This window comes from Bubalus bubalis, chromosome 4 (genome assembly GCF_019923935.1).
Source record: "Bubalus bubalis isolate 160015118507 breed Murrah chromosome 4, NDDB_SH_1, whole genome shotgun sequence".
NCBI classification, from domain to species: domain Eukaryota; kingdom Metazoa; phylum Chordata; class Mammalia; order Artiodactyla; family Bovidae; genus Bubalus; species Bubalus bubalis.
In genome coordinates this window covers 129,234,409-129,257,936 of record NC_059160.1, presented here as the reverse complement: position 1 = coordinate 129,257,936, position 23,528 = coordinate 129,234,409, and the positions used below count along the sequence as shown (strand labels likewise).

General features: G+C 39.9%; 1 protein-coding gene and 1 long non-coding RNA gene across 2 annotated transcripts in view; both read right to left on the bottom strand.

Annotated features, from left to right (window-relative positions):
- The window catches only part of RYR2 (ryanodine receptor 2), an 829,832-nt gene that overhangs the window by 678,124 nt on the left and 128,180 nt on the right, over positions 1-23,528 (bottom strand). The gene's annotated exons all lie outside the window — the stretch shown is intronic.
- The window catches only part of LOC123333405, an 81,451-nt gene that overhangs the window by 1,601 nt on the left and 56,322 nt on the right, over positions 1-23,528 (bottom strand). Inside the window, exon 2 of the long non-coding RNA XR_006550722.1 lies at positions 2,034-2,191. This is a non-coding gene — a long non-coding RNA (uncharacterized LOC123333405). The remainder of the gene's footprint in view (positions 1-2,033; positions 2,192-23,528) is intronic.

Genomic DNA, 23,528 nt, shown 5'->3' with positions numbered 1-23,528 from the left:
GAAACTAGAAGCTTCAAGTTCCTGGCTCTCTAGACAAATTCAAGGAGTAGCAGAGGTCCAGGAGTCAAGACTGTGCTTCCACTGCAGGGGGCACAGGTCTGATCCCTGACTGGGGAGCCAAGATTTCTTACACCCTGCAGTACAGTCAAAAAAAAGTGGAGGGAGAGTAGCAGTGATGCTCTCTCATCTTTGTCTCCAACAACTGACTGTGAGTCCTGCTCACTCTCCCTAATTCCATATACAAGAAGAATGTGGTCCTGCCTCGGTGTGGGCAGGGTCAGGGTCTACGTGAATGGTCAGTATTCATTTCCTTAACTCTCCAACCTCAGCACCTGCCTGCCTAATGCCCTAGACCCCACTGGTACCCTGCTGTTTCTGCAAATACCTCCTCTTTTCCAGGATTCGCCACACACACTTGATCTTCCAGACTCCCCTCTTCTGTACAATAATTTCAGGGACTGGCACACTGGCAGTTTGAGCTCTGTGTCACGTATAATACACAGTGGGTGGGCTTCAAAGGAATTAGGAATTGTTCATTCATTAATGATCTCGACTTTGTGCCTGAAAGAATTGTCACTGCCACAAAACCTTCTTCTCTGGATCTCTATTCCAGGTCCCTCTTAGCCACCCCTGCTGGTGTCTGGGATAAGAGAGGGAACTCGGCAGATGCCAAGAAACTATAAAGTCATATCTGTATGCTGCTAGCGGTGCCATCAAGGTCAAGAGAAGGAGAAGAAGAAATTAAATGCATTTATGCAAAGAATATATTTGAGAATGTGGAAGAAAGACATTTCCAAGCAAAATTTCTTTTTGAGTGCTCCAATCTATGGCAAGTACTCAGAGAGATTAAAAGGATTCTGCTTGCTCAAAGTTTTGGAGAAAAAAAGAGAAGTTAAAGATGGCATAACAGTTATGAAACAATGGCTCAAAAGAAAGACAATCTCTTCATTAGAATTTCTCATTTAACTGCCAGAAATACAGTGAGAGGCGGGAAAAAAGTGATCGAGAGGTAATAAATACATTCTTCTGGACTTTGATCAAAGTCTTAATGTCAATGATTTTGTTTTAGAGTGTTTTATAATATATTTGTGCTTTTTAAAAGTATTTGTCAGCTTTGACATGAGAAGAAAACACACATTTCACTTCCTCAAAGTTCTAAGAATTTCTAAAAAAATAAGAAAAATAAGAACCAAATACAAATACATAAATGTAAGGGCCAAGTACATTGGCAATTTACAACAGCTTCTTCCCTGTAAAGCAATATTCAGTACCTAGCACTGAAGGAAATGAGGCTACTGATCTGTGGAGGGCAATGAATTCCCTCAGGGTTGATCATTTTAATCAGTTAACATTGTCACTGTGCCTAGTTACAAGAAGTCATTCAAAAATGTGCAAGACACTTTTCAAAGGCAGAGAAAGGCAATTTTAGGAGAAACTCCAAACAGGTACTGTCTTATGGACAGAGTTTTAGATTTGAGACAATACAGAACAATGCCTGCTTCATCTATGCCATTATGTTTGGGTTCTAAATAATAAATAATTTAATTACATATACTATCTACATACTATTACAGCTAATGTCTATTAATGACTATTCTTTTTTAATTTTTATTTTACACTGAATATAGTTGATTTATAATTAGTTTCAGTGGCACAGCAAAGTGATTAGTCATATATATATACATATATATATATACACACACACACACATATATATACATATATACATATATGTATACATATATACTCTTTCAGATTATTTTCCCATATAGGTTATTATGGAGTACTGAGTAGAGTCTCCTGTGATCTACAGTAGGTCTTTGTTGGTTAATTATTTTATATAGTAGTGCTATATGCTAATCCCAAACTCCTAATTTATCTACACACACCCCCGCCACCTTCCCCTGCTGGTAACCGTAAGTTTGTTTCTGGAGTCTGTTTCTCTTTTGTACAGTTAGTCTTCATTTGAAAAGGCACACTGAAGTGGAGTAAAATAAAAAAATCAAGGAAACTGGCTTTTATGTTTTACTTACCTTATTTCATTGCTCTGTTCTAGCTGAGAATAACTGCCCTTGGCCTTCCTCCCTTTCTTGAATTTTAAAATGTTTAGTGTCTTCCAAGATCGTTTGACTTCCATGTAAAGCATTGTCCAAAGGCTAATTAATTAGCTGAGCAGTTGAATGTGCAGCTTCTGTAACATAAGTGAGTTCACAGAATTTGGAATGACTAACCAATGTACTGGGAGAAGGCAATGGCACCCCACTCCAGTACTGTTGCCCAGAAAATCCCATGGATGGAGGAGCCTGGGCTGCAGTCCATGGGGTTGCTAAGAGTCAGACACGACTGAGCGACTTCACTTTCGCTTTCCACTTTCATGCATTGGAGAAGGAAAGGGCAACCCACTCCAGTGTTCTTGCCTGGAGAATCCCAGGGACGGGGGAGCCTGGTGGGCTGCCGTCCATGGGGTCGCACAGAGTCGGACACGACTGAAGTGACTTGGCAGCAACCGATGTACTAAACATCCCTTGAAATGATTTTGTTCAGTCAAGTTTTGCCTCTGCCCTCTGGAGCCACCAGGCCTTGGACAATTCACCCCATTCCTCAAAGTTTAGTCTCTTCGAACTGAATATTCTACAGAAACTCCTGCCTCATCTGTATCACTGTGGTGTTGGCACAGGCCATGGAAGAAATTCAAAAGCTATGGCCATAGTTAATCAGGGACTTGCATACACAAAGTCCATTTATTCTCACTGAAGGCATCTGACTCAGAAATGGAGCAGGTATTACTCCGCAAATAATAACCACAGGGCAACAACAACAGAAAAATCCTATTACCTATTTCTTCCTCTATAAAAAATTTTATCAGTCATTTGCTATTTGAAACTGTTAACTGAGAATGTCTCACATAATGCTAACAGTTGTCAGCAAGCGTAATTAAATGCTCCCTGTTTCTACCAATAAATCAGATCAGAAGTGGTTAAGACCATCTTTTCATCAGTTAGAGCTGGAGAATACTTGCTTACTGACTGCACTGCATGGTTTGATTGTGCTGCCCCTTTAATCTGGCCTCGGTCAGAACACAAACATGGCAACACAAGCTGCCCTGAAGCAAAAGAAATGTTTTATAGCCAAGAGCTCATTTTCTTGTTAAGACTGGTGAACAGTTTTGTCTGATAAAATCTAAGGCAGTCAAGATTCAATGCATGCCCTATCAAAATCTCAATGGTATTCTTTTCAGAAAGAGAAAAAAAAATCCTAAAATTCATATAGAAACTCAAGAGATCCTGAATAACGAAAAAAACTCTGAAAAAGAACAAAAAAGGAGGCCTTGCATTTCTTGATTTCAAAACATACTACAATACAAAGGGCATCAAGATGGTGTGATACTGGCATAAAGACAGACATACAGATCAATGAAACAGAACAGAGTCCAGAAAAAAAAAAAAAAAAAAAAAACCTCTGTGTATACGGTCAAATGATTTTGAACAAGAGTGTTCACAATAGAAGAAAAAAAAAATAGTCCCTTCAACAACAGTGTTGGAAAAACTGGATATCCACGTGATAACCTGCAAAAGAACAAAGCTGGACCTCTACCTTATACTATATCCAGAATTAACTAAAAATAGCTAAAAAGTAATACAAATAAATCAATATACAAAACAGACTCACAGACACAGAAAACAATCTTACTGGTTACCAAACAGAAAAGGAGAAAGGGAGGGACAAATTAGGAGTATGGGATTAAGAGATACAAACTACTGTATATATAAGAGATAAGCAACAAAGATTTAGTTTAGCACAGGGAATTATATCCAACATCTTGTAATAACATAACAGAATATAATTTGCCAAAAATAAAAACTGAATCACTATGCTGTACACCTGAAACTAAGGCAATATTGTGAAAAAACCATGTCCTCAGTTGCTCCATCGTGTCCAACTCTTTGCCCCACTATGGACTGCAGCCCATCAGGTTCCTCTCTCCATGGGATTTTTCAGGTGAGAATACTGGAGTGGGTTGCCATTTCCTCCTCCAGGGGATATTTGAAACCCAGTAATCGAACCCACATCTCCTGCATCTCCTCCATTGCAGGTGGATTCTTTACTATTGAGTCACCAGGGATGCCCCTATACATCAATAGAAATTTTTAATAAATACATCAATAAACATGGATGAGAGACCTACACCAAAGACCTAGAACTAAAACCATCCTAGAGGAAAAGGCAATGGCACCCCACTCCAGTACTCTTGCCTGGAGAATCTCATGGACGGAGTAGCCTGGTGGACTGCCGTCTATGGGGTCGCAGAGAGTCGGACACGACTGAAGCGACTTAGCAGCAGCAGAGGAAAATAAGATGAAAGTTTCATGACACTGAATTTGGCAATGATTTCTTAAATGAGACATCAAAAGCACAGGCAACAAAAGAAAAAAATAAACTGGACTATATCAAATTTTAAAACTTCTTCTCATCAAAGGAAACAATCAATAGAAGGGAAAAGCAACCTATATAATGGGATAAAATATCTGTAAATCATATCTCTGTTAAGGGGACAATATCCAGAATATATAAAGAATTTCTACAACTGAACAACGTAAACATTTTCACAATAGGCAAAAGACTTAAATAAACAGTTCTCCAAAGAAGATGAAAAGATGCTCAAAACCACAAAACAAATACAAACCAAAACCAGATGAGGTACCACATCACACCGCTGCAGACGGTCATTAACAAAATAACAAGTGTCAACAAGGATATATGGAGAAATTGGAAGCTTTGTGCACTGTTGGTGGGAATGTGAAGTGGTGCAGCCATTATAGAAAAAAATGTGAGTTCCTCAGAAATTTAAAAATAGAATTACTATACTATCTGGCAATCCCACTTCTAGATAGTTACCCAAAAGAATTCAAAGCAGGATCTTGAAGAGATATTTGCACTCCTATGTTTACGGCAGCACTATTCACAATACAAGAGATGGAAGAAACCCAAATATCCACCAAAAGATGAATGAGTAAAGAAAATGTGATATGTGCATACAATGGAATATTATACAGCCAGAAAAGAGTAAATCCTGTCACATGATACAACCTAGGCAAGCCTGGAAAACATTACGCTAAATAAAGCCAGTCACAAAAAAGCAAAATACTCGGCAATTCCATTATATACCTAATGTCAGCAAAATCATAAAAACAGAAAGATGAAACATGATAGCCAAGGAGGTGGGAGGAGGTAAAGGAATTAACTTTTAAAGGGCATACTGTTCCAGTTTTGTAAGATGAAAAAGTCCTGGAGATCTGTTACGACTATGTGAATATACTGAACACTACTGCACTATATATTGAATAATGATGAAGATGGACATTTTAACGTTATATTTTTATTGCCATAATAAAAAATGGAAAAAACCAAAATGCAAAATAAAAACTTAAAAGGCAGTTGATATTGAGACTAAAGAATAATACTGCCACACTAGACTCCCCAGAAAAAAATCACCTAATAATTCATTTTAAATAACATAAAGGTAAGTGCTAACAATTAGCGAGTATATATACCATGTGCTATGCTAGGAGCTTTACATGTATTTTCTGATTTAATAATCCCAATAGTTAGATCAGAATTACTGTCTCCAGTTCCTGTAAAGTACTAAGGCTTAGAGAGGTCTCACTCTGACAAGAACCAAGTGACTCCCAGTCTGTACTGCTGAGTGTTGTGTCATATGTTACATGACCTCCTCACCTTCTCTGAACACTTACCCAAACCAGAGAATAAAATCCTCAAAGGATACCATCTTTTCCAAATCAAACAGCAATGAACAGCCAAAAAAGCAATGCTGAGCTTTAAAAAACTGAAGCACAGTGTCCCATGTGAATTTCTCATTTTTATTAGAGAGAGCTTACAATACCTACCCCAGGTGAGGAGTCCCTCACCCTTCTTTTTTTTTTGAAAAACTTTTTATGTTGGAGTACAATGAACAATGTTATGTTAGTTTCAAGTGTACAGCAAAGAACTAGATGCCTTTTTCAAATTCTTTTCTCTTTTGTCTTATTACACGGTATTGAGTACAGTTAGTGCCCTGTGCTATATCAGTGCAGTTCAGTTCAGTCACTCAGTTGGGTCCGATTCTTTGCAACCCCATGAATCACAGCACGCCAGGCTTCCCTGTCCATCACCAACTCCCGGAGTTCACTCAGACTCACGTCCATCGAGTCAGTGATGCCATCCAGCCATCTCAACCTCTATCGTCCCCTTCTCCTCCTGCCCTCAATCCCTCCCAGCATCAGAGTCTTTTCCAATGAGTCAGCTCTTCGCATGAGGTGGCCAAAGTACTGGAGTTTCAGCTTCAGCATCATTCCTTCCAAAGAAATCCCAGGGCTGATCTCCTTCAGAATGGACTGGTTGGATCTCCTTGCAGTCCAAGGGACTCTCAAGAGTCTTCTCCAACCCCACAGTTCAAAAGCATCAATTCTTCGGTGCTCAGCCTTCTTCACAGTCCAGCTCTCGCATCCATACATGACCACTGGAAAAACCACAGCCTTGACTAGACGGACCTTTGTTGGCAAAATAATGTCTCTGCTTTTGAATATGCTATCTAGGTTGGTCATAACTTTCCTTCCAAGGAGTAAATGCTTTTTAATTTCGTGGCTGCAGTCACCATCTGCAGTGATTTTGGAGCCCAGAAAAATAAAGTCTGACACTGTTTCCACTGTATCCCCATCTATTTCCCATGAAGTGATGGGACCGGATGCCATGATCTTCGTTTTCTGAATGTTGAGCTTTAAGCCCACTTTTTCACTCTCCACTTTCACTTTCATCAAGAGGCTTTTTAGTTCCTCTTCACTTTCTGCCATAAGGATGGTGTCATCTGCATATCTGAGGTTATTGATATTTCTCCCAGCAATCTTGATTCCAGCTTGTGTTTCTTCCAGTCCAGCGTTTCTCATGATGTACTCTGCATAGAAGTTAAATAAGCAGGGTGACAATATACAGCCTTGACATACTCCTTTTCCTATTTGGAACCGGTCTGTTGTTCCATGTCCAGTTCTAACTGTTGCTTCCTGACCTGCATACAGATTTCTCAAGAGGCAGGTCAGGTGCTCTGGTATTCCCATCTCTTTCAGAATTTTCCACAGTTTATTGTGATCCACACAGTCAAAGGCTTTGGCATAGTCAATAAACAGAAATAGATGTTTTTCTGGAACTCTCTTGCTTTTTCCACGATCCAGCAGATGTTGGCAATTTGATCTCTGCTTCCTCTGCCTTTTCTAAAACCAGCTTGAACATCAGGACATTCACGGTTCACGTATTGCTCATTACACAGTATTGAGTACAGTTAGTTCCCTGTGCTACATAGTAGGTCCTAATTGGTTATCTATTTTAAACAGAACAGTGTCTACATGTCAATTTCCAACTCTCAACCTATCCTTCCCCACAATCCTCCCCTCTGGTAACCATAAATCCACTCTCTTAATCTGTGAGTCTGTTTGTTTTGTAAATAAGTTCATTTGCATCATTTTTGACCTATATTTCTAAGTAAATGTGAGAAAACCATCTTTGGGGAAATATATTTACAGCAGAAACAAGCTCATTTAGCAACCTTGCACAGACAAATCACGGCAGGCATATATCCTGACATCCGTTTATTGAGAACAGCAGTCAATGGGTCCCATCGATGGCAGGTTTCTCATCTCAAATTAGCTGCTTACGGACTGGGGACCACGAGACATGGCCAGTACTGCTGGCTCAGCCACACAGCTTTAGTGATCTTGGCAAAGGGAAGAATTTAAATTCAAGTATGAAAAGAAAAGATTCCTCAGACGTATGCATAACACAACAGACAGCAAAGAGCTTTAAGGTTTTTCAAGAGCAGGACAACTAAAAAGCAAATCACAACTAAAAATTCAAACACAAGAAATCCCAGCCTTCATCGACAGTCTGGAGAAGACCTTGGGTTCTTAAAATAACCCCCCAAATCTCTCAACCCATAGGAGATTGTGCAATTTTTCATCTGCCTTTTGCCAAAGGAGCAATTTCAAAGTGAAAGCCTCTATGATCTTATCACTGCATTTCTGGTACAACTCTAATCTGAATTCAGAGGGTGGGGCTCTGAAGGATTCACTGATTGACTTTGTGAACTCAGCATGGAGCCAGACTTCAGAGGGTTGCAGCAAGCTCTGGCTCTAGCTTTTGGAGGTGGATGGAAAGCAGAGCTCCCTTCCCCAGGTCCCCCTCAGAGCTCCTCAAAAGCCTGCAGCGGCACAGATGTAGCCATCAGAGCCGAGCTCTCTGGGGGCCTCGTGATGCCGGCTGCGTCCTGCACAACCTGAGTTCTATAGTCATTTGACACACGTATGTTTGGCTGCAAACTCATTGCAGGTTTTGGCGACACAACCACAGGAAAAATCATTACTTTTTTTAAAAAAATAAAGCCTTTCCCCTCTGTTTTCAGCAGTAAATCAAGACAATGCAATTTCTGGGGACAGAAACGAAAGAACACAATGACGCAGGTCTCTTATGCAAGTGGGCCTTACTGTGCTCCTGTTGCTGCATTAGAAGCCATGGCCACAATAATCATCCAGAAAATAGCCTTCAATCTTGGTAATCAAAGTTGAAATCAGACAACTATAAATCAGAGTATCTAACCAAACACTGAGCATTGCACATACCTTACAAGTCAAAAATTCAAAAAAGCATCAATCTTCAGAGCCTCACACTCCACATGGTTCAGTTAAACTGAAATTGATGCCACTGCAACAGTCTGACAGTGGGATCCAAATTCCCCATCAGATAATAAGGATCTCATAGAGCCATGGATTTGTTTTTACATATGTAACCGGGTGTGCTATAGAAGAGGCAAACATGGTGATGCTTGCATTAAAATAGTTCTAAATGTACTAACTGAGTTAACGGGAAGACTTTGCCACAGATCGTAATTATGTCTGGAAACTATATACAGAGAAACGCAATATAGAAAAAAAGTGCTTTTCTAATTCACAATGATCAAGTCCTGCAAGACAAACACTCATCTCCAATGAGGATGCAAAATCAAGATGCATGATTTACCCAAAAGAGGGCTTTGAATTTCCAGGGGGAAAGCAGCTCCCAGGCTACAGACCCATGAGGTGCTGGAGCTACAGTGCGTAGACCTCTGAAACCTATGAAAACAAGGGCCTGAGACCCAGGCAGAGATTTTTGCCAGGACAATCCTGGCAACGAAACCCTCTGACCAGGCACCAAAGGAGTGGGCACTGCTGTTTTCCCAAGCTGTACAAACTTCAGGCAAACTGAAGACCACATGACACAGCTGTTAGAAGCTCTGCTGCGTCCGACCATGGTACAAAGAAGCAGTGAAAAGAAGAGCTGAATGCTGATGTCCCCTTAACTTTCAGCAGCCTTGGCATCACCTGTTATCTACAGCGGTCTAATTGTACCAGGAAGATGAATATTGACCACTGCCTGTGAACTTCCACTCACAATATAAACAGCCATGAACTATCATGCACCATAATGCACCTTCCCAACTGGACCCTGAGTTATGGAGGCAAGCAACTGTGTCTTCGGCATAGCTGGATCCCCAGTATGTATGGTAAGGACTCAGAGGTGTGTTGTTTCTTCTTGGACTGAGAAAGGGTCTGAGAGACCTCTTCTGAAGTCAAGGGGTACCAACCTAAGGATGAACCACAGGTGAAGAAGCTGGTGATTGGGGGATCTGTGGCGTAAAGAAGTGCTCTAGGGTATGATAAGCAGCTCTGTTTAGATAAACAGAGCATGTCTTGGTCCATTAGAGTTGCTATAACAAAGCAACTAGAAGTTGCTAGACTGAGTGGTCTGTAAACAACAGAAATTTACTCCTCGTGGTTCTGCAGGCTGCAAGTTCAAAGTCAGGTGACAGGAGAGCTCTGATGAGAACATTTCCAGGTCACAGACTGCTGACTTCTCACTGTGCCGTCACATGGCAGAGAGCAGAGGAACTCTACGGGGCCTCTTTTATAAGGGCACTAATCCGATTCATGAGGGCTCCACCTTCATGACCTAATCACCTCCTAACACCATCCCCTTAGGGATAATGTTTCAACACAGGAATTTTGAGGAGGATGCAAACATTAAGCCCATAACAGGGCACAAAGCCTAACTAAAGTAAATTTGGAGAAATATGCCAAAACCTAAATATATTATGCTAACTATACCTGTCAAAGACTGATGGTCAGGACTTCTTTGCATAAAAACTTCTTCAAATGGGAATACAGTAGGTTCTACACACTTCTAATCAAAATTAAAAAATAAAAAAACCATAAAGAAATGTATGAATCTGGAGAAACAGAAGCAGTGTCAAATGATAAACAATAATAATATACAAAAACAAGACTGTGAACATCAAAGTTCATTTACAGACTACCATCAAACACCAATGGCACTTCAGAGATAGCTGAAGTCAATCATTATCTAATTTATAAATAAAAGCAGATTACATAAGTATTATTTTTGTCACAAACTATCTGTTCTGCAACCATGCCTATAATTTAACAAAAAAATAAATTATGTAAGCCTCCAGGAAAAAAAAAATGCATCCTTGTTGAAATTAATGGTTCCTGGAAAGTTGTTCTTTTCTTGTAAATTGTATTCCATAATTTGAGAAAACTTGCATCATCTAGAGTAGATAAAGCTGAGCTGGCATCTTCCCATCCCATAACTGGGAGAAAGGAGAGGAGGCTCATGCCCTTCCAAGACTGCAGCAAGATGAATCAGTCATCAGTCACCTGCTCAGCCCAGTCCTGCCTGCTCCTTTGCATCCAATACTCTTCTTCAGAGCCATGGAATATAGGCTTCTTCTGGAGACGCAGGTTGCCTGTTGAGACCACACGCACCGTGCCAGGCCAGTTTGCCGCAGTATCCCTGATGCCCCACCACCCCACTCCCAGTACACCCCCTTCAAGGCACTTCCAGAAGGTGAAAGTGACACAGGCTGCTTCCTAAAGCAACAAATTATGTGAAAAGGATGGTCATAACCCTGATCCATTTAACAGCAAGATCGTACAATGTCTAGAACTTCCTTCCTTAAGTATCTGGGGTTTCAGAGTTCTCATCACTGACTCCCCCAGAAAACTGGTATGCAGTATGAGGCTTTATATTCAGTTGTCAAACTCAAAGGGATCATGGAAAATCTGACTAGTACCAGCCATCCTCTTTTACAGAGAAAAGCCTTCCCCCTTCTCTTCCGCCCCTGCCCCATGTCACTGGTATTTTAGCAAAGGAAATAAAGAATGAGACATAATACTGGATCTGAGTTCAGGAAGAACACTGAAAGGTCACCAAGTCCATCCCACTGTCTCTCCATCAGCCCAAATCTCAACTGTAACATTTTACTTTCTTTATAAGGTTACCTCAATAGTGTCTCCACAACTCGTTTCTATGTATATCCCTTGCCTGCACTATGTTCAGTTCAGTTCAGTCACTCAGTCGCGTCCGACTCTTTGCGACCCCATGAATCGCAGCATGCCAGGCCTCCCTGTGCATCACCAACTCCCGGAGTTCACTCAGACTCACGTCCATCGAGTCAGTGATGCCATCCAGCCATCTCATCCTCTGTTGTCCCCTTCTCCTCCTGCCCCCAATCCCTCCCAGCATCACAGTCTTTTCCAATGAGTCAACTCTTCACATGAGGTGGCCAAAATACTGGAGTTTCAGCTTCAGCATCATTCCTTCCAAAGAAATCCCAGGGCTGATCTCCTTCAGAATGGACTGGTTGGATCTCCTTGCAGTCCAAGGGACTCTCAAGAGTCTTCTCCAACACCACAGTTCAAAAGCATCAATTCTTTGGTGCTCAGCCTTCTTCACAGTCCAACTCTCACATCCATACATGACCACAGGAAAAACCATAGCCTTGGCTACACGAACCTTTGTTGGCAAAGTAATGTCTCTGCTTTTGAATATGCTATCTAGGTTGCTCATAACTTTCCTTCCAAAGAGTAAGCGTCTTTCAATTTCATGGCTGCAGTGGAAATATTTAAATACCTGTCCCTTCATTTGGTACTTGGTGGTTTTCACTCCTACGTCTTTCCTAAAACAGCCATCAAAAGGTCACCTCTGGCCTCCCAACTGATAACTCCACAGGTCTGTTTGTAGTTCTAAACCTACCAGACTTCATTCAACCCTGCTGGTTGCTGCCTTAATAAACTGAGTATACATATGCCCTCCTCTAAATTTTTCTTTCCTGGTTCTATTGCTTTCCCTCTAACTTATCTTTCCCAGACCATGTTCACAGGTTCTCTTCCACCACCAAACTTTTAAATAGGAATTGTCTAGGATTTCATGTACCAAGAGGACAGATACATGTAAAGTAGATTCTGCATGCAAAGGGTTAAGAAACTAGGATGGTATATTTTTGAAAAGAAGAAGAATTAGTGCTGATTGTTCAAATCGGTAATCTTGTAACAGCCAACTTGTTATGTGAGGACTGATTCAGAAGCACCAGAGTCAGGACTTTTCCATCAAAGAACAGCCACTTGCCTTCAACAGGATCTGTGTGCAGCAAATTGAATCGCAGTCTGGTTGACCCACTAATGTTTTCACTTATCATACTACAGACAGCGTTCAGTTTCCATGGTTGTTTCCTGAGATAATAAGTGTATTCTAAAAGATAACACTAAGGTCATTCATTATAAATTCCTCCGTATCAGGTCTCTACTTAGCACCCCTTGATGGAGTGTCACTGGATTTAGAATAAAATTTACACTCCTTATGCTGCTCTGGAATGCCTAATGTTGGGTCTCTGGCTACTTTCCAAATCTTCTCTGTGGGTCCCTCAAATATACCCATCTGAATCCAACCTCTGGAAACTGAAAGGTTAGATAATAACATATGTTCACAGCATGTAATATAATCAAATCACCCAATAATATATATATATATATATATAGTAGATGATACTATTTTTATGAAGTTTAAAACTCTAAAAATATATTGTTTAGGAATATATTTGTGTTTCTTCCAGTAAAAAATAAAGGAAAGCAAGAGGACGAAAAAAAACTAAGAGCAAGATGGCAGCAGTTTCTCGGAGAGGGCGGTGACTCCTGGGAAGGGATCGGGAAGAACAGGAGGCTTTATTTTATGTTTAAGCCACATAACCTCTGCTGGGTGTACCAAATGCGTCATAATTCAAAAGGCGAGTCTGCAGTGCCACACCACAGATGCCAGCAACCCAACCACAATTCACTGTATACCAAATTCCAGGGATAATAAGCCACTGCTCTTTGCTGGCAAGATCCTGACTCTAGTCCTTCTGGATCAACCGCTACATAAAAAGTTGGCTGTTACAGAATTACAGATTTGAATAAAATTAAGTCACCACTAACCCCTCTCTTTTTCAAAACTACATCATCCAGTTTCTTAATGCTTTGCATAAAGAATCTACTCTGCATCAATGCAGCCTATGTATGAGACCTATGCTTACATTCAGTAGCCATCCTGCAGTGGTTATTTTTCTAGAACACTGAGGCTGGGGGGCTGGCTTGTTTGGTGGTCCTTTGTACCACACTGTTCCGAGTTGAGGCATACCAGAGCCAACTACGCAAACACAGGCCCCGGCAGTCCCCAGCTCTGCCACATTATCTAAACCAAATCCCTGACACAGCCTGGCAGTTCTGACATCCCTTGACTGTCTCTTGAGGAATCCCTGGATGGGAAAATGCCCTCCACAGCCCCCAGCCTGAATTCAAATCTTGGCTCCCCTGCTCACCAACAAGTTTGACCTTGTTACTCAAGAACTTAACACAGGAATAATCACTGGACTCTCTCTCTCAAGCTATTGTGAGGATTAGATGAAATAATTCACAAAAGCATCTACAGCAAGAGCTGAATCTGCTTAGTGTGGGTCAGCGATACTTATTACTATTACTGCTGATGTGGTGGTGGTTTTTATTATTACTATTATTATCATCATTATCATCATCTGACATGACAGAAGATGATGATGATGATGGTGGTGATCTGATCTGACCAGAAAGACAAAGCAGAAAAAGAAGAGTTGCACTAAAACATCAAGAGTTGGAAAAGTAAGTCCCAGAAGACATAAAGTCGAGTTGTGTATTAGAAATGATGCGGCGAAGGTCAGTTACCAGAGGACAATCAATAGAGAAACCAAGGTCCAAAAAAAAAAGTAAAACTCAGGCCACACAGAGGAGTTCAGGGTCTACCGCTGAAAGAGGAGGGGAACAGACAAGGGCTAAGAGGCTGGGGTGGGCAGTCTGGAATCTTCCACTGTCACTCCAACAACACACCTGTGCTATTCTCACACCCTTCCCCCCACCTCTCAGCCCCATACGAGTCTTGCTTTCCAGATCAGGGGACTGAAATGCAGCATTAATGCATGACAAGGATGTGGCTCAGTAAGCTGGATCCCCTATCAACAGACCGCCTAGAATCAAATCCGTATCACCTGCAGTTTCACAGACCTGAAACTGGTTAGAAAGCCAGGGTCTGGCACTTTGCCCTATCCTCCAGCGCACAAAGGACATTCCCTTCACTCTCTTCTGCTGCTTCTTGGTCAAGCAAGCAGAATTCAGTCCCAGCACAGAGCTCTGTGAGATAATGAGAATCAGGAGACCCACAATGAACGGGAAAAGCTGCCCTACCTCTCAGTACCTCCGTCTATATGTCCAGTCTCAGAGCCCATATGGTGATTGGGGCAGCTGGTGAGAGTGGGAATTATGGGGGCTCTGGACATCGAGGCATGGAGCCCAGATCAGACATCTGGGAGCCATGTGACCTCCACTATATTATTTATTTCCCCCTTGAGTCGGTTTTCTCAGCTATAGGACAAGAGGAATAATCCTATCACTGAGATGTTAGAAGTTAACTGAAATTATATGAAAAAGAGTTTTAAAAAGTTAGAATCTGTAAGTTCTGATAAATATTGACTCTTCCTCTCTGCTTCGCCCTCCTTCCCTCTTATGGGGGACCAATGCAAGGGCTTCTGAAGGTTATTTCTGGTCTCCTAAATTTAGAGAATTTCTGAGGTATTACAAGGAGATTCTAATACAAGCTTCTAAATTTATTGCTAAATTTTCAAAGTTGCCTATAAAAAAATACAATGAGAAAGACTGGGTTAAATACGATGTGATTAACCTCATCAGAGAAGAGTTTAAGTGAATCTTTGTCCAATTAGCTTTATAAGTATATCTCTTAACTACTGGAAATATTTCAAAGGATGAGTGAAAGCGATGTAGAAATCCCAGTACTATTTTTGTTCCTCTGTGACTTGCAATGGGGCAGAGAGAACACTTGATATTCTTAAAGAAAGAAGAACATGGGCTGCCCTAGAAGATATCATATCACAATACCTATTGTAAATCAGGGAGGATAGTATTGAAACAGGATAGAGAGACTTGACAGAATAAACCTCAGAAACATGCAGGTGACAAGGGTGGCAATGAGCAAAGACAGTCTATTGGATAAATAGTACTAGGACAAAAACGTACATACACAGTAAAAAATAAGGTATCTACCTGAAACCACAGAGCACATACTAATAAAAATTGATGTCTATTAAGAACCTAAAAGGTTGAAAGCAAAACTTCAAAGTTTTGAGAAGGAAATTTTTTATAATCTCTTTATAACCTTGGAGGAGAGAAGGATTTCTAAAACGAAATATAAAAAAGTTCTAAATATAAAGAAAAATGATAGACATATTTTCCTCCTATAAGAATTTAGAGTTCCTGTTCACCACAGTGCTCTAAAGAGCGTGTAGAAAACACAAGTCATAATTGAAGGAAGACAGATATTCCCAGCATGTCATGGGCAAAGAATTGGCTCTTGAAAATATAAAGAAAATAAGGTAAATGACAACTGAATAGACAAAGTACTTCCAGAAGATGAAAGATAAATAGCCAATAATCATTTGAAAAGATACTTGAGCACATCAGAAATCAGAGAGATGCTAATTAAGGCCATAGTGAGATTTTATTTAACAACCATAATTGGCAAAAATTAATGTCTGATGATATCAAGCATGGCAATGATACTGGACATGCAGAATTCTTACATCTGAGAGTATACATCATAAAACTCTGGAAAACAATTTGGCTTGGTCATATAGTCATATAATATATTGTACATCTGTGACCCTGGAAAATATTTACCCAATATATAAACATTATATATGGATAACATTACAGATATATATATATATATTTCTATGAAAACTTTGGAAAACAACTTGCCATTATCTTATGAATATGAATATGCCCATACCCTACAACCCAGTAATTTCCCTTCTAGGCATAAATCCTAAAAAATTCTTGCACCTGTACATCAGAAGACATACACAAGATGGTTCATAGGAACTATTATTTTTAAAAAAAGAAAATCCAATCTCCATCAGTAGCAGTTTGTATAAATAAATTGCTATATATATTCATATACTTATAAATGGAATACCATACACTTGTGAAAATAAATAATCTATAGCTATGAGCATCAATGTGGATCAATCAGAAACATGTTAACTGAAAACAGCAAGTTGCAATAGATTACATTTATAGCATGAGAAATAATTTTCAAATTTAAAAAAAAAAGCAAATAACTCATATGTGGCTTTTAAAAACAGAAAAGCAAGTGAACAAGGACAAAATTCAAGATGGGTTTATTGCTTGAGAACTCGTGTAACAGGGAAGAACAAATCCGATTCCATATCAGATCTGTTTCTTTTACTCTAACCTTTGTATTCTATTGCTTCTAATACAAATTAAGAATGCTGCTTATAGCCTGAAATATACAGACTAGGCCATTCTCAAGGCTCTGACTTTTAAAGGCATAACATTTTCCCATTTATATGGCAATAAAAAGTTGCAGAACAGAGGATAACATTTGTCTTGTTGGAGGTTTACAGAACATTTTGACCTATGTGGACAGATGCAAGAACAAAGTTTTCCCACACCAACAAGTTTGGAACAACCATATCCCCTCTACTTTTAGCACAAAAGAAGCCTGAATTCTAACTTGAGGAAGATGGCTCTTTGGGATGATAGTCCATCATTTTCTCAGTCTTCTAGCTTTCCCAATAAAGTCACTGATTCTTGCCTTTACGACCTGTTTCTCAACTTACTGGCCTGTCATGTAGTAAGCAGTATGAACTTGGACTCACTCAGTAACATTAGGAATTCCAATCAGGAAAATGTTCACAGGGAACTAGTGAAGCTGAAAATGCTTTTTACCCAGAGGTGTGTATTCACACATTTTCAGTTTATTCCTAGTTTTTATAATCTACATAACTGTAACATGACTTTAAATATCTGAATTTTAATAACTTTGAAAAGAATTTTAAGATCAAATTTGCTATGTAGGTTGCATCATATTCCAAAATCACATTTCTAAAGTAGAAAGCTGACTTTATAATGTAGGGCTTTTCTGGTGGCTCAAATGGTAAAGAACCTGCCTGGGTTTGCCAGGGTTTGATCCCTGGGTAAGGAAGAACTCTGGAGAAGGGAATGGCTACCCACTCCAGTATTCTTGCCTGGAGAATTCCAAGGACAGAGGAGCCTGATGCGATACAGTCCATGGGGTCACAAAAAGTCAGACATGATTGAGTGACTAATACCTTCATATTTTTCTTTTTCAACCAATTCAGAGGGATCCAGGCAAAGACAGTGGCAGCAAGAGAGCTTAAAAATACAGTGAGAGCGAAAGCCAATTTCCATGCTCTGTGAGATTCATAAGAAGGTACTATTTTGAAGGACAACCCATCTTTTTATTTACAAAATGATCTAGTCATTCTATCTGCAAAAGCACTGATAATCTCAGTAAATATCAATATATCATTTCCTCCCCCATAATTAAACATCTGACACGTGTACCTGTCCCCCTTATTAACTTGTTTCAGCGACACGATTTTCTGGAAATACTGTGTGTTCCTGAACCTTCTAATAAGCTTCCATACAAAGTTGCAGAACATATTCACCATACACACAGCAGCAAAATGCAAATGAAGGATTTTCTATCAACTCTATCAAATAAAGTGTCAATATTTTCACTGCCATCCCAAGCAAAATGCTTAATGCCTGCAGTGTTAAAGATTTTTTTACTTTTTAAAGAACACGTAGTTCACGAGGTACAGACGGTACTGACAGTTTAATCACAAGTTCAGGAAAGCCAATGAAAACAATAATGTTCATGTAGTCCTAACAAAACCCATGATACTAAAGTTAGGTTTTTTAATCAGCAAGATTTCCAAGTCAAACCAAGGGTTTCCTTATATGAAACAATACTCATTGCAACTAGGTGACAGAACCCAAGACAATAATCTTTCAATGACTTTTTGTGAATTCATAACTATGGATGTTTGTATTTGATAGTGTGTATAAAGTAAAGAAGGAATGATTGTCAATTATAATTAGAGAAAATTATTTGAGAAAATTTTACAATGTGAATATGAGTGATAGAACACTGGCCGTTTGTCTATGAGTTAACAGGAAATTATTATAATTTAAAAACGAACTGTCTAACCCATCACATCTACAGTGTGCTTGATACTGACAATGCCAATGCTGTGGGGTGGGAAAGCAGAAGGCCTGCTGTGGGTTTTCCAAATTATAGCAGTCAATATAGGAAAGAACCTTATTACAGTCCTTCTGTCTGTAAATGAGGGATGTAATGAACCTGGGACTCAGCAGAGGCTGTGCTGGCTGGGATTGTCTTAGCACACTCTGCTGGCAATCAGAGATAAGTTTAGTTTCAAAGTCATTCAAAATTGTACATAAGAAATGCCATAGTAACATACCAAAGGAATCATATCAGGAGTTCAATGATCTCCACTAAAGTAAGTACAACACAATCAATTTCCAAATATATTAGAGACACACACATACACATGAACACATGGGTATGTAAGTATGTAGGTTCAGAGAGCCACATGCTGAAAGGACATAAGTCACATATGCAGTTATAGTGAAAGTGAAAGTCGCCCAGTCGTGTCCAACTCTTTGCAACCCCATGGACTATACAGTCCATGGAATTCTCCAGGCCAGAATACTGGAGTAGGTAGCCACTTCCTTCTCCAGGGGATCTTCCCAACCTAGGGATCGAATCCAGGTCTCCCGCATTGCAGGAGGATTCTTTACCAGCTGAGCCACAAGGGAAGCCCTGGGGTTATAGATAAGACTCTAAAAGTAATACAAAATGTCATAAAGGCCAAAAAAGAAAATAAATCTCCTAGAAAACTGACATCTATAACAGCAGGCTCCAGAGTAACCATTTTTGCTATTTTAAGATCCACTGTAAGAAAAATAATGAGAAGAAATTATTTCTGAAAAACATATAAAAGAACTCAAGAACTAAAGCATATAATTAAAATGCCCTCAGGGGACACTATCTAGATTGAATGTGACACGTACAGATTATATAGAACATAATAGAGCTATAAAATGTAATGCAAATGAGACCTAACACTTTTAAATAAACAGAAAAATATGAGCCTTCAGATTAGGAGTATTATAAAATTTGCATACTAAGTGCTATGCATAAGCTCATGATTCATTTGAAGTTATACATTATTAACAAGACCGAGGCTTTGCAATCATAAGGCTGACTCATGATAAGACACTTAAAATCTGGAGAAAAATATTTGTTAAGAAATGCTGCCAACAGAAAACTTTATTAACAAAGTGTTTTTCTTTTTTATCCTTCATTGGATATCCACAAACTTACATAACTCAGTGACTTGGTGTTTTTAAAATATGGAGTTGATCACATGGATCATCTTTCCTCACTAGTAACTGAAATCCTTTACAAATAATCCTGAATCCTGATCCTGGGTCATTGTTGGACTATTTATGACAGCAGAGTCCAAAAGAGTTCCATTATGAAAGAATTCCTAAATACTTAGCATGATTTAAATGTATTCCCCACACTCTGCTGACTGCTCTTTGAAAAGGCAATAGGTATATCAGAAAGAAGATGATATTGCACCTAAGGGGAAACAAAGAACTAAATACATAATTGCAACTGACCGTTTTGAGTGCCACCACAGAAGACACTGCATTGCAGGGAGGAAGGTACTACCACCACCAGGGCAATAGGGTCAGCGAAGGCTGAGGCTAAGGGTAGGGGGCAGCAGGTAGGCAGTGGGAGAGAGAAGGTCCACAAATGGGAAAGATCATCTAGAGAGAGTAGGAGCATCCAAAATCCAAGGGAGCCCAGTTTGGGAGGCAGCGACCAAAGATGGTGCCTTAGAGCTGGGCAAGAAGCTAGCTCACAAAAGGAAAGTCAGGTGGATAGTAACAAGAACATACTGGTTGTCTACAATTTTTTTTAACATTGCCACTAATCTGAGAACAGATTAAAAGTTAAAAACCCTTGAGGAAAACTCTGAGCCGTACTCAGATTTATTGTAAATGCACCACTCTCTAAATTCATTTAATACCTTGTTTAAATATTAAACTAGAGTGAATGAAGAAAAATGAAATGTTTTTAATTCTTGTAATATCATAATCAAGTATCCTTGGAATTCTCTCTTCTAAATTAAATAAAATCAAGTACACTAATCTTTTACCATCAAAGGTCAAACACTCTTTTAATGAGTCTGGCTGATTTTTCAATGCCTAAACAGGAAATGGAAAATCATGCATAAAAACTGCCTTTGCACATTATATAGACAGGTATTTAAGTGTGTGGATGAGCCAGCCTATCTATGTGGAAAATTTTAAATGCAGAAAAAGAGACCAATCGCTCTGACTACTGCATGACCTAGCTGCTCTCTCCTGTAATTCTGAGCTGGTGGTCAGTGGGTCCTCTCAAAGAAGTAACCATCACAATTGGCAGATGTAAACTATTATATATAAAATGGACTCACAACAAGCTCCTGCTTTATAGCACTGAGAACTATATTCGATACCCTAGGATAAACTATAATGGAAAAGAATATGAAGAAGGATATGTGTGTGTGTGTATATATATATAGAATCATTTTACTGTATAGCATAAATTAACAGCACTGTAAATCAAATATATTCAATAAGTTTTTTAAAAAGAAGTAACCACCACAATATCACTAACTAACAGTCAGGGAGAACTGGCATGATTTTTACACATATCTCCTGTAACGCTTACCAAAACCCACTGAGATGGATTCCATTTTATGACTGTCCTTGTTTTACAAATGAAGAAATTCAGATTTGGACACATTAATTTTTCCAAGGCACAGAGCTAATAAACAACCATGCCAGGCCTCCAACCAATTGTCTTCAGCCCCAAAGCCCCACAGAAGTAGTCAGCTGCAAAACAGCTGACTTGCTAAGGTGTTCGTTTGTTAAGGTGCTTTCGTTGTTAAGGTGCTTCGTTTTTATTTTCAGAGTTGCATCTAACCCTGTCTGGATGCACTGAGCTGCTTAGCCAAAGGGTCATTAGTTGAATCTATAGCAGCTACAGCAACGCACCTGGTTCCCAGTTAATCTTTCCACAGCTTTCTTTCCTCATCTGAAAAGCCAGGTCAGTAACACCTTAGTAGTAATAATAACAATCTTAACATGTTTCTATGAAGATGAAGTAGTTGATATGATTAACCAGGTGCATACCAGCCGGGTGCTCATATTCTCAGCCTTCTGGCATTTGATATCCCAAGCACGTGAACGTAAGTAAACAGCCTTACAGAAGATCTAACACCCACCCCTCTGTGGATATGACATGGCATATACAAACCACTGTTCCCGAAAGCGGAAAGTCTGGGGTCCTCGAGAACCTCCATGGGCGCCCCAGTCACACCCCTACCCAGACGGTGAGAGCACTTCCTCCTCCAACATTCCTCGGACGAGCCCTTAAAGAAAATGGGTCAATGAAACTGGTTGGCCAGAAGCATCCGAGGGCAAAAGAAAATCTGGTAAATTTCTGAAAATACGTTCTTGCTTTTCACATATCTTTTTATACCTCCTAATACAAATATTATATTTTGCCACTGGCTTTATAAGGATGTGGTACTCATTGGAGCACTGGCTTTCCTCTTTAAACTAAATAGGTATCGAAGACAAAAGAGCACAGTTTGTAAATTACCATCTGTTTCCTCTGCACACTGGTCTGTGAACTTGGTGACATTAATTTTCCGGATCTCACCTCTGACCTCTTAATAATGCCGCTCACAGGTGGTAACTAGGTGGCACATTGCTCCCTTGCTAACAATTAGGTTAATAATAAAAAGGTAATCTGTCTGAATCCAAACCTGGGAAGCATAAAGAGCTTCACGCACCCAACAGCAAATGAAACTCAAAGTCTAGGGAGAGAACCTACTGATTAAATTCATCTTTTATGACCACACATTAAGAACCAGGTTAAAGAGGAATAAGAGCTCTTTAATCGGAAGCATGAAAGAGTGGTTTAGTAGTAGTGTTAGTCACTCAGTCCTGTCTGACTCTTTGTGTCCCCGTGGACTGTAGCCTTCCAAGCTCCTCTGTCCATGGGATTCTCCAGGAAGAATACTGGAGAGGTTTGCCATTCCCTTCTCCAGGAGATCTTCCCAACCCAGGAATTGAACCCAAGTCTCCTGCATTGTGGGCTTCCCTGGTAGTTCAGCTGGTAAAGAATCTGCCTGCAATGCAGGAGACCCAATTTGATTCCTGGATCGAGAAGATCCACTGGAGAAGGGATAGGCTACCCACTCCAGTATTCTTGAGCCTCCCTGGTGGCTCAACTGGTAGAGAATCTGCCCACAGTGTGGGTTCGAACCCTGGGTTGCAAATATCCCCTGAAGAAGGGAATGGCTACCCACTCCAGGATTCTGGCCTGGAGAATTCCAAGGACTGTATAGCGGTCACAGTCAGACACAACTGAGCAACTTTCACTACCGCACTGCAGACAGATTCTTTACCATCTGAGCTACAGGGAAGCCCGAAATAGTGGTTTAATTATGTCCAAATAGCAGTGGTGAGAGCATTTAAGCCAGACCCTGATTAACTTACTACTCTCTTCTCAAAGGTCTGCACAAGTTCAAGGGCACAGCCAAGCCAACCTGCTGCTTAGCAGACACTGATGTGAACACCAACAGAGTCTGGTTCGGGGAACACAATGGAAACAAAAATGAAAGGCTTCTCACCTCTTGGGAGCAAAGCAGTGAACTCATGAGTCAAAACATTGATAGTCCAGCTAAGAAACTACTTGTGTTTGCACAGAGCCCTGTGGCTCTGTCAACCTGTTTGGGAAGCACAAGCACATTCCTCATCGACAGCACAGAGAGCCTTCTGAAGAAACAAGGCAAGTGCAAACAAATCTACCTCAGGCTCTTTCTAAACCACTACGCTGAATAATTAGAGAAACTCTGATGAGAGCCGATTTTGAATAATAACTTCCAGGGGAATCTTTTGCTCTTCCCTAAATAATAACTGATAATATTTTGATAATAGCCAATGTATCAATATACGATACCTATGTCAATACCTATGACAATATCAATACCCGTGACTTTCTAAAGCCTAGTAAGGAAATGAGTATATGCAAGTGATAATATAAACCACAGGCATCCTGATCCTGGTATTAACATCACTGCTGTGTTTTCT